Below are 12,620 nucleotides of genomic sequence, written 5' to 3'. Positions count from 1 at the left end.
CTGACTCCGCCCCTTTTATGCTCAATGGAAGGACTTGAATGTTCTAACAAACCTAGCACGTAAAGGCTTCGTAATTCCCTGGCGGAGCAGGTGAGTGTGGGTATAAAGCAAAAGTGGTGCAATTTGCTACAATTACATCGAGAACCAATAGCATATATGAACAATATATTTGGAATTTTACACCAATACAATACCGTCAACGTTTGAAGTTACCAAAAATGTATGCCTTTTACCAATTAAACTGCCAAAGCAAACTTAAATTTCACAGCATAAATCTATTGTACTGAGTTGATTGCATCGTATCTCACATAGTGCTGATAAGATATTGATATATTACAATAACACAAAATCTAGAAGTGATGTACAAATTCTGACCACATTTTTGAAATCAGCACCATCAAGTTATCTCGAATCACTTGAGGTTTCTGCAGTGTCAATTTTTTTGTTGTCTAGTGTTATTGGGCCACTATTCTTTTCAATTAAATCAACAGAATTACGAAAAACAAAAGATTATGTAATGTTGGAAGACTAGAAAATCTCGCAAAGCTCACACTTTCTAAGATCCCCATTCTTATTTCATGACAAGTTTACTGTTATTTATAATGTAAATTATGGTATTTTATGTTCGATGTTTTAACCTGAACAGTATAAGCCTTATGCGTATAGGTTAAATGGCCAAGACTTTTGAGGTTCAGGTATAGCCATTCCTAATTTTGAACTACTGATCGGAAGGAATGCAGCTAGTCAGCAATACCCGCCGCCACAAGGTATTTGTTCATCTCAAAGAATTGAATAACGGGATTGACTGTCACTTTTTTATAACGCTTCCACGACTGAAAATGTTGAGCATGATCGGTATCATCATGACTAGAATCTTAGGTTTTCCGATCCACAGCACGACCCACTAATTTCTAGGCCACGCCAGACCCAAAATAACGGTTATCATAATTTATAAAATATTTGAGTAAATACCAACATTTAAATAAAAATTCAAAATTTACTTACAATCATTTCGAAAATAAAAACATTTTTGTAGCAAAAACTATGCAGCAGAACACGAAGTTTCTCAGTGATATATATAACTGTTTAATTTATAATTAACTTGCTTGTTTAACAGCTCAGAGTGGACATCAGCACCACCTGGTAGCGCGGAAGATGATCCGACAAAACTCCGACAGCAAAGGATTGATCATCAAGTAAGTGAACATTTTCTTCTCCCCCCTGAAACAGCGTTATGTTGACGAACACTGATTTTAGCAATTCTACTCAATATATTTTAATTCAATTGACATTATTGTTCATCTAGAATTAGATCTGAAAACAGAATATAGGTTTTAAATGGCTTACAAGAGAGGAGCCCGGCATGGCCAAGTGGTTACGGCACTCGACTCCCACTCTGAGGGTCGCGGGTTCGAATCCCCGTCACACCAAACATGCTCGCCCTTTCAGCCGTGGGTGCGTTATAATGTGACGGTCAATCCCACTATTCGTTGGTAAAAGAGTAGCCCAAGACTAACTGCCTTCCTTCTAGTCTTACACTGCTAGTCTTACACATTAGGGATGGCTAGCGCAGATAGCCCTCGTGTAGCTTTGCGCGAAATTCAAAAAATAAACAAACAAGAGAGGAAACAAAATTATTTAGTGTTCGCTTAGGAAGCCACTGACAAGGATTTGATCCTGACTACGCTTATTTAATTTACTTTTTCAAGTAAATTATACCCCCATTTTAACAGTCCGACACCGAAATATACTACTATCTTAAGTCTGGAACAGTCCCCCGCTGGGACAGCGGTAAGTCCTAGGGATTTCCAAAGCTAAAATCAGAAGTTCGATTCTCCTCAGTGGACGCAGCAGATACCCCAAAGTGGCTTTGCTATAAAACCACACGTCAAAGTATAGTGATTTTTTCGTAAAATATTTTTGTAGTCTCTTAACTGTTGAGAAGAAGTAAAAACTAAACAAATAAAATTTTTTAATGAGTTGTGAATTATGTTAAAATAAAAAGCATAAAGTTTAAAAAAGCTATCAGTTTGTATCTTTTGTGTCTAAACTTTTAACGACAAAATCAGTTTTATCATTTAAGGAAATACAGAGGGTTAAGTACTCACATTAAAACGATTTTGAATAAGTTACGTGACAACCACTGCCTGTAAAACAAAATGTTTCAGAAATACATTTTGATACTGTCTAGCATCTTATAGGTAGTGTGATGCCACAGAAAACTGATCGCATTTGGGAAGTGTATGTAGAAATCTTCGGCGCAAAATATTCATACACTCAGATCATAAAGATGTACGAGGACCACCTAGAAAGAAAGAAAACAAAATGGTAAGAAGAGTGAGGTGTCTTTAACAGGCGAAAATCAAGAAGTATTTCAGTCACGTGTACACAAGTTACGTCCACGATATATAAGTTTATAAGTAGGATATCTAAAGCAGCTGGAGAATGAAACGGGTGTTCATGCTATTACACACGAAGACATACCGGTCACGTTACCGGTCCAGCACTTATGGATTTATGTGCTTTATGACCTTTCGAACAGTGCATAGAAATCGTTGTCCTTGTAGACTAGATGGAATATAAAAAGCATAGAGGTAGTAGTGGTGCGCTTTAAACATGATAGCCTTACGCTGGAGTCTTTTGCAATGTAGACTATGCTGCATGGCTGTTGTCAAGATTCATAGTCGTCAGATAGAACATGATAGGACGTGGCTACCTGGACTTTAACGATGTGGTGTGACACCAAATTCGTTGTGGTATAATGTACTCAATCTCTGTATATACATTGTAAGCTGATGCCTCGTTTCTAACATATTTGTTTAAAGGTTTTGTGGGCTTTATTTTTTCTGTTTTTAATCTGCTGTGATGTGTTTCAAGAGCGTAGCAATACAGTACATTTTTTTCAGGCATTAATACCGTTAATATGAATTAACAATTTGGCTCATGACCCTTACTATATATATACAATATATTCGTCATTAATTTAAGCCCAGTTATTTTTTTAACAATCACTGTATGTGAGCTTTTAATTTTTTTTCATCTTGCTTGCGATTGTTCTTATCCAGTGTTTTATGTACTGAATAAAGAATGCGTGAGGAGCAGTTAACATTATTTATTTATTCTTTAACCTTCTACCAGGACATTTAACATATAGTTTAGAGACAAAAAAAACAACACACACACACACACACACAAAACCCCTATAACCTGAGCGTTTCCGAAAGGTAGGGACAAACTAGTAATGGATAAGTGTGAGAAAAGGTGGTGTGACGTCATGGTTACGCAAAGTAGACTACCATAAAAACCTGGAAGTGTTTTGTTGTTTATTTATGTACTCGAGGACTACCTGCGCTTCCCGTCCTTAATTTTGAAGTGATAAACTAGAGGAAATGCAGCTAACAACAACAACACTCACTGCCAACTTTTGTGCTACTCTTTACCAACGAATAGTGGGATTGACCGTCACATTATTACGCACCCACGGCTGAAAAGGTGAGCATGTTCGGTAATGGGTTTTGATCTCGCTACCCACAGTTTACGAGTCGAGCACCCTAAGCACTAGGCCATACCAGGCCCCAAAAGTGTATTGGTTAGCTTTCAAAAGAATGGTGCTGATAAGACTAGTTTTCGTTGTGCAACATGACAGGAATAAATCGAGAAAATATAACATTAGATGTTTTATTCTATTTGAAGGTAAAAACAATGAGATATTGGTTTTAAATTTGAAGCAAAAAAAATTCAAAATGGATGATACAAAAAATATCTGATGTGAGTTGGAAAACTGAATTAATTGGTGATACTGATGACCAAATGTGGATAACTTTAAAAAAAACAAATTAAATATTCAAGAAAGGCATGTTCCTTACAGAGAAGAAGAAAAATTGTAGCTGCAAGTAAAAACCCAAGTTGTGTCACAAAGGGTATAAAGGATAGATATTTAAGAAAAGCATTACAACTTAATGAGATTTAAATTAATTGCTGTAATGGGAGATGTAGAGAATTATAAAAGATTGAAAGAGTTGGTTAATCGTAAAATTAGAACATTTAAAACTGTATGAAAGAAGGTTGGCTGAAAATGTAAAAATTAATACCAAGCTGCCTTATTAAAACTTGTTAAACTTTGTTTTGTTTGTTTGTCGTTAAGCACAAAGCTGCACAAGGCCCACCACTGGTATCGCAACCCGGTTTTTAGCGTTATAAGCCCACAAACGTGTCGCTGAGACACTGGAGAGCAGCTTGTTAAAGAATTATCTCTGTAGGCGTGGGTGATTGGTTAGTTCATTAAATAGAATATTGGATGAATGGGATAAAGTAGAGGGTTGGTATAGGTGGAGTTCAGCATCAAACTGTCTTAATGTCACAAGTGGGGTATCTCGGGGCTCACTGTTGAGGCGTCTGCTCTTTTTGATTTACATCAATGGCATAGATGAAAGAATGGTCAATAAATGATTTAAATATGCTAATGATGTTGAGGTTTTGGGTCTTGCTGCTTTACAAAAATATTTGGATTATTTGGTGAGTTGGGTGAATAAATTGTAGATGGCTTTTAAATATAATAAATGCAAGGTAATACATGTGGGATATCGTAATTTGTATTACGAGTATATTTTTGAAGGGAATAACATTAATAAAATATTTAATGTGTATTATATAACGTATTGTTGGGTATTATGATATACTTGGTGTTCTAGTTGATCATTCTTTAAGCCATCCAAGCAATGTGCTGTTGCTAGTGCTATGACAAGTTATAATTTTAGGTTGTATGTACAGAAGTAATGGATACAGGTCTAAAGCGGTTATAATTTCATTGGATAGGTCACTGGTTAGGCCACATTTGAAATATTGTGTTTAGTCTTTGGTGATTTAAGGTAGGAAAAACATTGAATTGTTGGAAAGGGTTCAGAGAAGGGCTACTAGGATGAAAAGGTTGTCATATGAGGACAGGTTAAGACCCCTGAAATTGTTTTCACTTGAGAAAAGGAAGTCAAAGGGGATCTCTTTGAGGTTTTGAAGATTGTTAATCCATCATTTTTTTAGTATTAATTGGTGAAAATGGTAGAGCTAGGAGACACAAGTACAAAATCTGACAGGGTAGGAGTAATCCTCCGATAATATAGCTTTATTTTTCTAACAAGATGGTTGACCTTTGGAATAGTTACCTTCAGATGTGATGGATGCAGTTAATTCCCAAGAGAATTCTTGGGAAGGCTTGATAAATGTTTGAATGAGAAGGGTTGGCTTTTAATACAAAGAAGCTAAAAGATATATGAAAATTGATTAGCAAGAAAATGTTAAATATAAATTTTGTTTGCTGTTAAATACAATGTTACACAATGGGCTATCTGTGCTGTGCCCACCACAGGTATCGAAACCCGATTTTTAGCGTTAAGTCAGACTTATCGCCGAACCATTGGGGCGGGGGACAAAATAGAAAGATCTAGAAATATATAAAAAGATGGTAAATAATTAAAAATAAATAATATGTATTAAAAAGTGGGGGATAAAAATACACCACACATGAGGATCCCGGGTGGCTCAGCGGCAAGTATGAGGTCTTGTAACACTAAAAATCGCATTTCAATGCCCACGATGGGCAGAACACACATAGCCCATTGTATAGTCTTGCGCTTAACAACAGATAAAAATAACTCACATGATAATTTATTTATTTGTCAGGCAAGGAACTAGTTGAGGGTCGCGAAGATTGTTTCCAAGATCTAGGTTTATTCCGTAAGGATGAACTGGATTTAAAGTATCAATTCAACAGACTTATTTCATTTTTCTAGTAACTTTAGTTAATTAAGATATCTCGACAAGAAAGCCACGCTCTTTTTTAAGACCTCCGTGTTTTCATAGCTAGCCCTAAGTTAAACGTTTAGTAAGTAAGTCTCTAAGTTAAATGTTTAGTAAGTAAGTTAGAAGTAATATTTTCAGGCTACTTGCTCAAGGGGAACTTGGGTTGAGGCTTAGTCTTCCATCCAGTGTTTCCCAAATGATCAAGAACTAGTTCAAACAAAGAAACAGTTATCAAAAAGTTAGGGAGGAAAGTGAAAACGTGAATCCTAAACTTAAGTTTGGTATGACGAAATCAAGAAGCACCAGTCAAATCAAAGGTACAACATCATGAGCAAAAACACCAAGGAAATGCACTTTATCAAATTCAAGTATAAGTCTAAAAGCAAAAAGTGATAACAAACAAGAGCAAATTAAAATACAACTAAAATTGGAGCAAATAAAAAAAAGATAGAAGAATACCAAACTTTATTGTAGATGGCATCCCAGAAACTTTTCATTTATTGTATATATGTAAACAGTTGAAAAATTACATGCTGCAAGCAAGTTTGATTTTCTTAAAAAACAAAAAAATCAATATGGCGGCTGTTTGTTGAAATCGAAAAATGATCGTGACTATTCCATGTTATTAAAACCATTTACCACCCAGTTTTACAAACAGTACATCAAAAGTTATGAAAAGTGAAGGATTGGACATTCCAGTAAAGGAACTAGAAAAATATTTAAATAATTCAGGCTGTATAACAGCACAAACGTCAGATACTATATTACACACTGCTCTTTTACCACTTATTTTAATTTCGGATCTCTCAGCATCACCAAGATGCTAGACACCAAAGTGAGTGATGTTATTTAACATTTTTAAATCCCAGTTTGATTAATTGCCTCGAACAATCCTGCTGTTGCTTACGGTTTATTCATTCAAGGCAGTTTTTCTAATATGTATAGCATCTACAGTTTTTTTTAACATTCAGTAATTTTTATGCGTCCTCTGTAGTTTGATGCACGAGCAAAGCCACAGTTAACGAATCTAGGTAATAAAGACAAGGGTAAAAAAAGTCAATGGAAAAGAGTCAAAGAAAATTACACATGCAAGTAAAAATGTCAAAAACGTATTTTGGAAAGCAGCATCAATAACAGCTAAGCCAGTTACTGAAGCCATGTAAACCAAAGAGTAATATTAAAAACCCATCTGTAACTAGCTCCTTAACCTCATCTTCATTATTAAATGTTACCTTTACTAGGGCAGTTGACTCATTTGTTCTTAACAAAATCATCCCTATCTTTTAATTTACTATGTCTATCGTATCCTAGCCAGTCTGATGAACCCTGGTATTAGGCGAAAGGTCTTATCGGCACCGGATACGACAGATGTAGTGTGGTTGGCATATTATAGCATATTCTTCTTTATTTCACTCATAAGTTTTTAGAATTTAGTACAACTGCTGGGTCAGTATATAACGGCCATGAGTTAAGATGAAATAATCACTTGATCCAGCTAGTTTCAAGAGGAACACAATCAGAGACGCTATCTAAAAACCTGTCTATACAAATATGTAGCCTACGTAACTAAAGGAGGCAGTTTGACCTATTTTCATGCAATGGGGAACAATATATGATGTAAATCAAGGAGAAAAATTCAAATGAAGTTGATGTGGAAATAAGCAGCTTAGCCATCAACTCACACGACCTTCTATTTTTTACCTTAATACCTTTATATTTACACCAGAGTGCTTTATTTGTTTACAGTAAGTCTATTTTATACCAAGTACTTAATTCAAGCTGGGAGTAGTCGAAATTTATGGGGGAGGGGCGAAATGGCGTTGCCCCCTAAATGGAACATGGAGCTTTGTATTGGTATTATTGATAGTGCTTTCACTGACTTGATTGACTGTGTTAGGCCTCACAGAGCATGCTTACCGTTTCCATAAGAATAAGCATGTTTGTGGAAACAAAAGAAGTTTTAGAGTTCTTTTTCTGGCAATCCTCTTTTGATGACAAAAAAATGGAAAGTACTTTTTTCTTAATTCTTGTTAAAGCTGTCTCCCAGAACTTTTCCTCTGGCATAACCTTCACTTTTCTCTGAGCAAAGAGCATTTAGCCCATTTTTTCACTAAAACGTAATGTCACAATTTGTGTGTATATCGTTCTTCCTCGCCCTCTGATGGACAAGTCTCGACTATTGTAAGTGATTGTGTAAAGTAAGGTGCAGCCTTTACCAAAGCATAAGGCAAGATGACATTTGGTTAAAATTTTCAAATTAATTGCAGAAGACATTTCTGCAGTACACCTCTTCAAGACATTAAAGACTTCAGATAATTTACTGTAGTCGTGAAGGAGATGAGATTGTAAGAATTCCCTCAGAGAATCCATAAGAACAAAGTCCGACATATCAGTTTTCATTTTAATAAAACACAGTAACTACCTTTAAAACACAAAGAAACTTATTTACATAAAACGTGTGTAAAAGATTAAAGTTCTAGAACAGAATTAAGACAACTTCTGGATGACAACCTACTGTCTAAAATTTAATAATTTTGTTTAGCGACCATGCTTCCATCGAATCATCGGGAAGTTAGGACTAGATGGATAACCGATACCAATCTTTCTATTAACAAAAATATTCCAAGGCTGAAGTTCTTGTTTAACCGTTAACAAGAAATTTTAAACGAGTATTGTTTTCGTTTCATTATTACATGCATGGAATTAGAGAGATTCTGACAGAATGTTTGGGAAACAAATATTACCACTTACTTTTCCTTATACAAGTTAAGTGTGGTACATTCTGTTATCATTCATTGAAGTATGCACCAGTTCATGCTACATTTCTGAAATAGTTATGGTTTGTTCATAGTCTTTTACCTTGGCTTATGATATTTAATGCGTGTAAGTTCTGACTGATAACAGTTCCACAGACAGTAGCAGCTTTGTCACGAGTTTCAGAATAACATATACATAACAAAAGTTGCCATTGGAAACCCATGGATTCACGTACACAGAGAAAGAAACAGTCCCTTGTTTGACATGTATTTACAAGTACAAGATGGTGACGTTAAACAGAAACTGGGGAACTTGTGACTGCATAAAACGACTGGGATGTGGTAAATTTTTGCATAGTACTGGAAAATCAAACTTACAGAAGAAAACTAAAAAATTAACTAACATTTTATCGACTACTTACGCATGTTTCCCATTCACAAGTGCATCGTGAAAACAAAGAATTACAAATGAACACGACAAGTTTGAAGCTGTTAAGCAATTGTAAAGAAAATATTTGCTGAATCGATTATTGAATCGTAAGTTTGATTAATGAAAATGCCAACATTTAGTGGTAAACGAAACAAGAATACACATATTTTAAAAACGACATAAACGTATACAAACTAGGGTTACGTCTGTATAGCTTTAGTAATTCATACACACACACACACACACACACACAACAAAGATGTAAATAAGTATGATTAAAAGGTTATAGAGGCTTCAAAGGTTAATGGTCTCAAAAAGTTATTTGGGTTTAAAAAGTATCATTCAACGTCGATCAGTTCACTGCCATTACTACTCTTGCTGTCACACCCTGGCTGTGATGAATGAAATTAAGAAATTAATACAATTATTGAAATAGCTTTAGCTCTATTTTCACTATTTTCTGCACTCATTTTATCTTAAACCATGAAATATGGAACTTACCACTTCATATAGTTACTAAGAAAATTTAAGACATGGTATATTAAACATAAATCAACAAATCCATTGCACCTATTTTAAGCATAGCATATGCTGAGTAGCAAATGGGTGTCATGTTTTAATTTCTACTATATTTTAATACTCTACTATACCACTAGAGTTCAGATAACATGTAAACCACCTCCACCCCCAAATACCCACCCACCCAGTATAAGCTGCTGCACTTGTCTGTATATATAAATGTTTATTCGTATCGATCATCTCGCTCTCTGGTTTTTACAAAACACAGCTCATTAATGTTTCATGATTAGAGTACAGGTCAACTGAAAAGATGTTTAATGATTAAAGTACAGAGTAGACGTTTCTCGAAGTTACCAATAAATAATTAAAGTAAGAATTACCGCTAAGCGAACTGTAAATCCGCCTGTCGTCTCTGCATAGTAAAGCACCTCTACTGTAGAGCAACTGATCTCCTAGCGGGAAATATGGGAAACGATTTACAGAGAAAATCACGTCACCCATCAATTTTAACTAAGTCTTTTACTAAAAATGTAATTTATCCACTTAGTCTGCCTATTCCAAATAAAGATTGACTCTTTTTTTTTTCCAGGGCAATAGAAAACACATTTTCAGAATGTAAAACTATTCAAATATATTTTTGGAAAGAAAGTTAAAGCTATCAAAATTATTTCTAATTCCATATAAATTGTATGCAGAATAGTTCACGAGTGCATCATCCAGAACTCATTCTTTACAGATACTGAGTTGCTAGTCTAAGTTTGTTTGTTTAGAAGCTTCACGTGAAGCTGTACTGGGGCTATCTGGACATAGCAGTCCCTAATGTTCAAATGATAGCTTAGAGAGTATTTGTCTGTTATCATTACAGCTTACACAAGGCTCCAAAGTCTGGAATGCATTTGTTGTTGTTGTTGTTTTTTGCGGGAACAGGACGAGAATGAACCATTGGATTCACAGTCCGGGCATGCTAAGTCTCGGCCACGCTCGGTCCTACTAATCTAACATGAAAAAAAGAGCGGAACTATTTCACTTAGACATTAAAAACGTTGATTATTAGACTAAACAGTACTGTAAGTTTTTATTTTTTATACAATAACCACGGCATAATATTTTTCAATAGGAATTATTCAAATGTCGAGGGATAAACATAGACCAATTATTACTGGCTTGTAAAAAACTTCTAAAGAATGAAATCATGAAATGGCGAGGGATAAACATAGACCAATTATTACTGGCTTGTAAAAAACTTCTAAAGAATGAAATCATGAAATGGCGAGGGATAAACATAGACCAATTATTACTGGCTTGTAAAAAACTTCTAAAGAATGAAATCATGCTTCAGTTTAGACGTTCTACACAATAGACATGATGTTTCGTAAACGTTTAACACGAATAGCGTTTTGATTAAGACTACATAACTCGTAACCCAGCAGGCAGAAATGTGGTGTTGAGCCAGGTACGACTAAAAATCATGTTAGGTGTTATGTACCACGAGATTAAGTAACCAGGCTTTCAAGATCACCCTGAGGAATAGCTCATTAGACTCTGGTTGAGAATGATAAATGCTTTCAGTGAAAGTATTTGTACTAGAGGAAAATAATGATGATTTAAACCCACTAGCTAGAGACTTATGGCATACCAAATCAGTTGACACCTTCCTTCAAAGAAAATATGCTGATTATAAACGTTCGGGAAATCAATCTCCCTAACTTTTGTGGAGAATGACATATAATTTACCTTATATTCGTCAGAGCAGAAAGATACTTGCTCAATGGTAAGCTCTAAGGCTTGTAACACTAAAATTATAGGTTCGAGTCCTGCAGTAGACAGAGAACAGGTAGCCTATTTTGTAGCTTTATACTGAAATAGATAACCGTTGGTGATAGTTTTTTTTTTCCCCTCTTCAGCTCCCCGGTAACTCAGTGTTAAACATGAAGGCTTATAAATCAAAAGTTTTGGGTTCAATTTCCGCGAAGGACCGAACGCATATAGCTCATTATTTACCTTAACGCTAAAACAAACCCTCTTCAGTTTAGTTAGAACTAAGTTAACATACTTATTTTGAGTGTTAGTTCTTATCATAAAGAAGCAATAGATTATCTAAAAATAATCTTTATACTTCTATTAATAGATCGAGTCTACATGTTAAATAAATTCCATTATCTTGGTCAGTGAAAGTATTAGAAAGCATCAATTTAATTACGGTTTTAAGTTATCTAAAATATCCTTAAAGAAGCGATTCGTCATTTTCCATTTTATATGTTTGTAAAAAGTTCGATCTAGGTTTGATTTGGTTTGAATTTCGCGCAAAGCTACTTGAGAGCTATCTGAGCCTAATTTTGCAGTGATAGACTAGAAGGAAAACAGCTAGTCAACACCACACTCCGCCAACTCTTAAACTAGTCTTTTACAAACGAATAGTGGGATTGACCGTCACATTATAATGCCCCCACGGCTGAAAGGGCGAGCATGTTTGGTGACGAAGATTCGAGCTCACGACCTGCAGGTTGCTAGTCGTCGAGCGACATAGGAAGGGTTGCACCAACAAGACGCATTATTTTTTATATTTCCAATACTTCGAAAGAGAAATAATCTGTATACTTATATTGCACTGAAACGTATAGAATTATATATTTTAATGTTAACTCACAATACTTCAAAACAGGAAAACATTACTAAGGCCACTGAGATTTCCGTTGTGGGTTTGTTTGTTTCGGAAATTTGCGCAATATATTTCTTTTCTTTGTAGGAAAGTGTAGACTGATTCTGTGTGCCATAAAAGGTTTTCTCAAGACAATAACACCAAATATCGCATTTTTAACGCTATTAGTTGCATTTGTGCAAAAGGCAGTGAAACAATCCTGTCAATATCTAGTTCATAGTTATATTTTGCTGTATTTTGTAATCAGTGTCTGAGAAATGAAGATGTCTAGTTATCTATTGTAATCAGTACTGTAAAAATGAAGATGCCTAATTATCTTCTGTAATCAGTGCTGTATAAATGATGTCTGGTTATCTATTGTAACTAGTGCCTGAGAAATGAAAATGCCTAGTTATCTATTGTAATCAGTGCCTGAGAAATGAAAATGTCTAGTTATCTATTGTAATCAGTGCTGTATAAA

At 35.0% G+C, this 12,620-nt stretch overlaps 1 protein-coding gene across 1 annotated transcript in view; it reads left to right on the top strand.

The window, feature by feature from the left end:
* Nucleotides 1-1,134: 1,134 nt before the first annotated feature.
* The window catches only part of LOC106468241 (protein king tubby 1-like), an 87,123-nt gene continuing 75,637 nt past the window's right edge, over nucleotides 1,135-12,620 (top strand). The window contains exon 1 of the mRNA XM_022396572.1: nucleotides 1,135-1,196. The gene's annotated coding sequence lies outside the window, so the exon portion shown is untranslated. The remainder of the gene's footprint in view (nucleotides 1,197-12,620) is intronic.

The sequence above is a fragment of the Limulus polyphemus genome, unplaced genomic scaffold (genome assembly GCF_000517525.1).
Source record: "Limulus polyphemus unplaced genomic scaffold, Limulus_polyphemus-2.1.2 Scaffold2930, whole genome shotgun sequence".
Classification (NCBI taxonomy): domain Eukaryota; kingdom Metazoa; phylum Arthropoda; class Merostomata; order Xiphosura; family Limulidae; genus Limulus; species Limulus polyphemus.
This window is presented reverse-complemented; position numbering and strand designations above follow the sequence as displayed.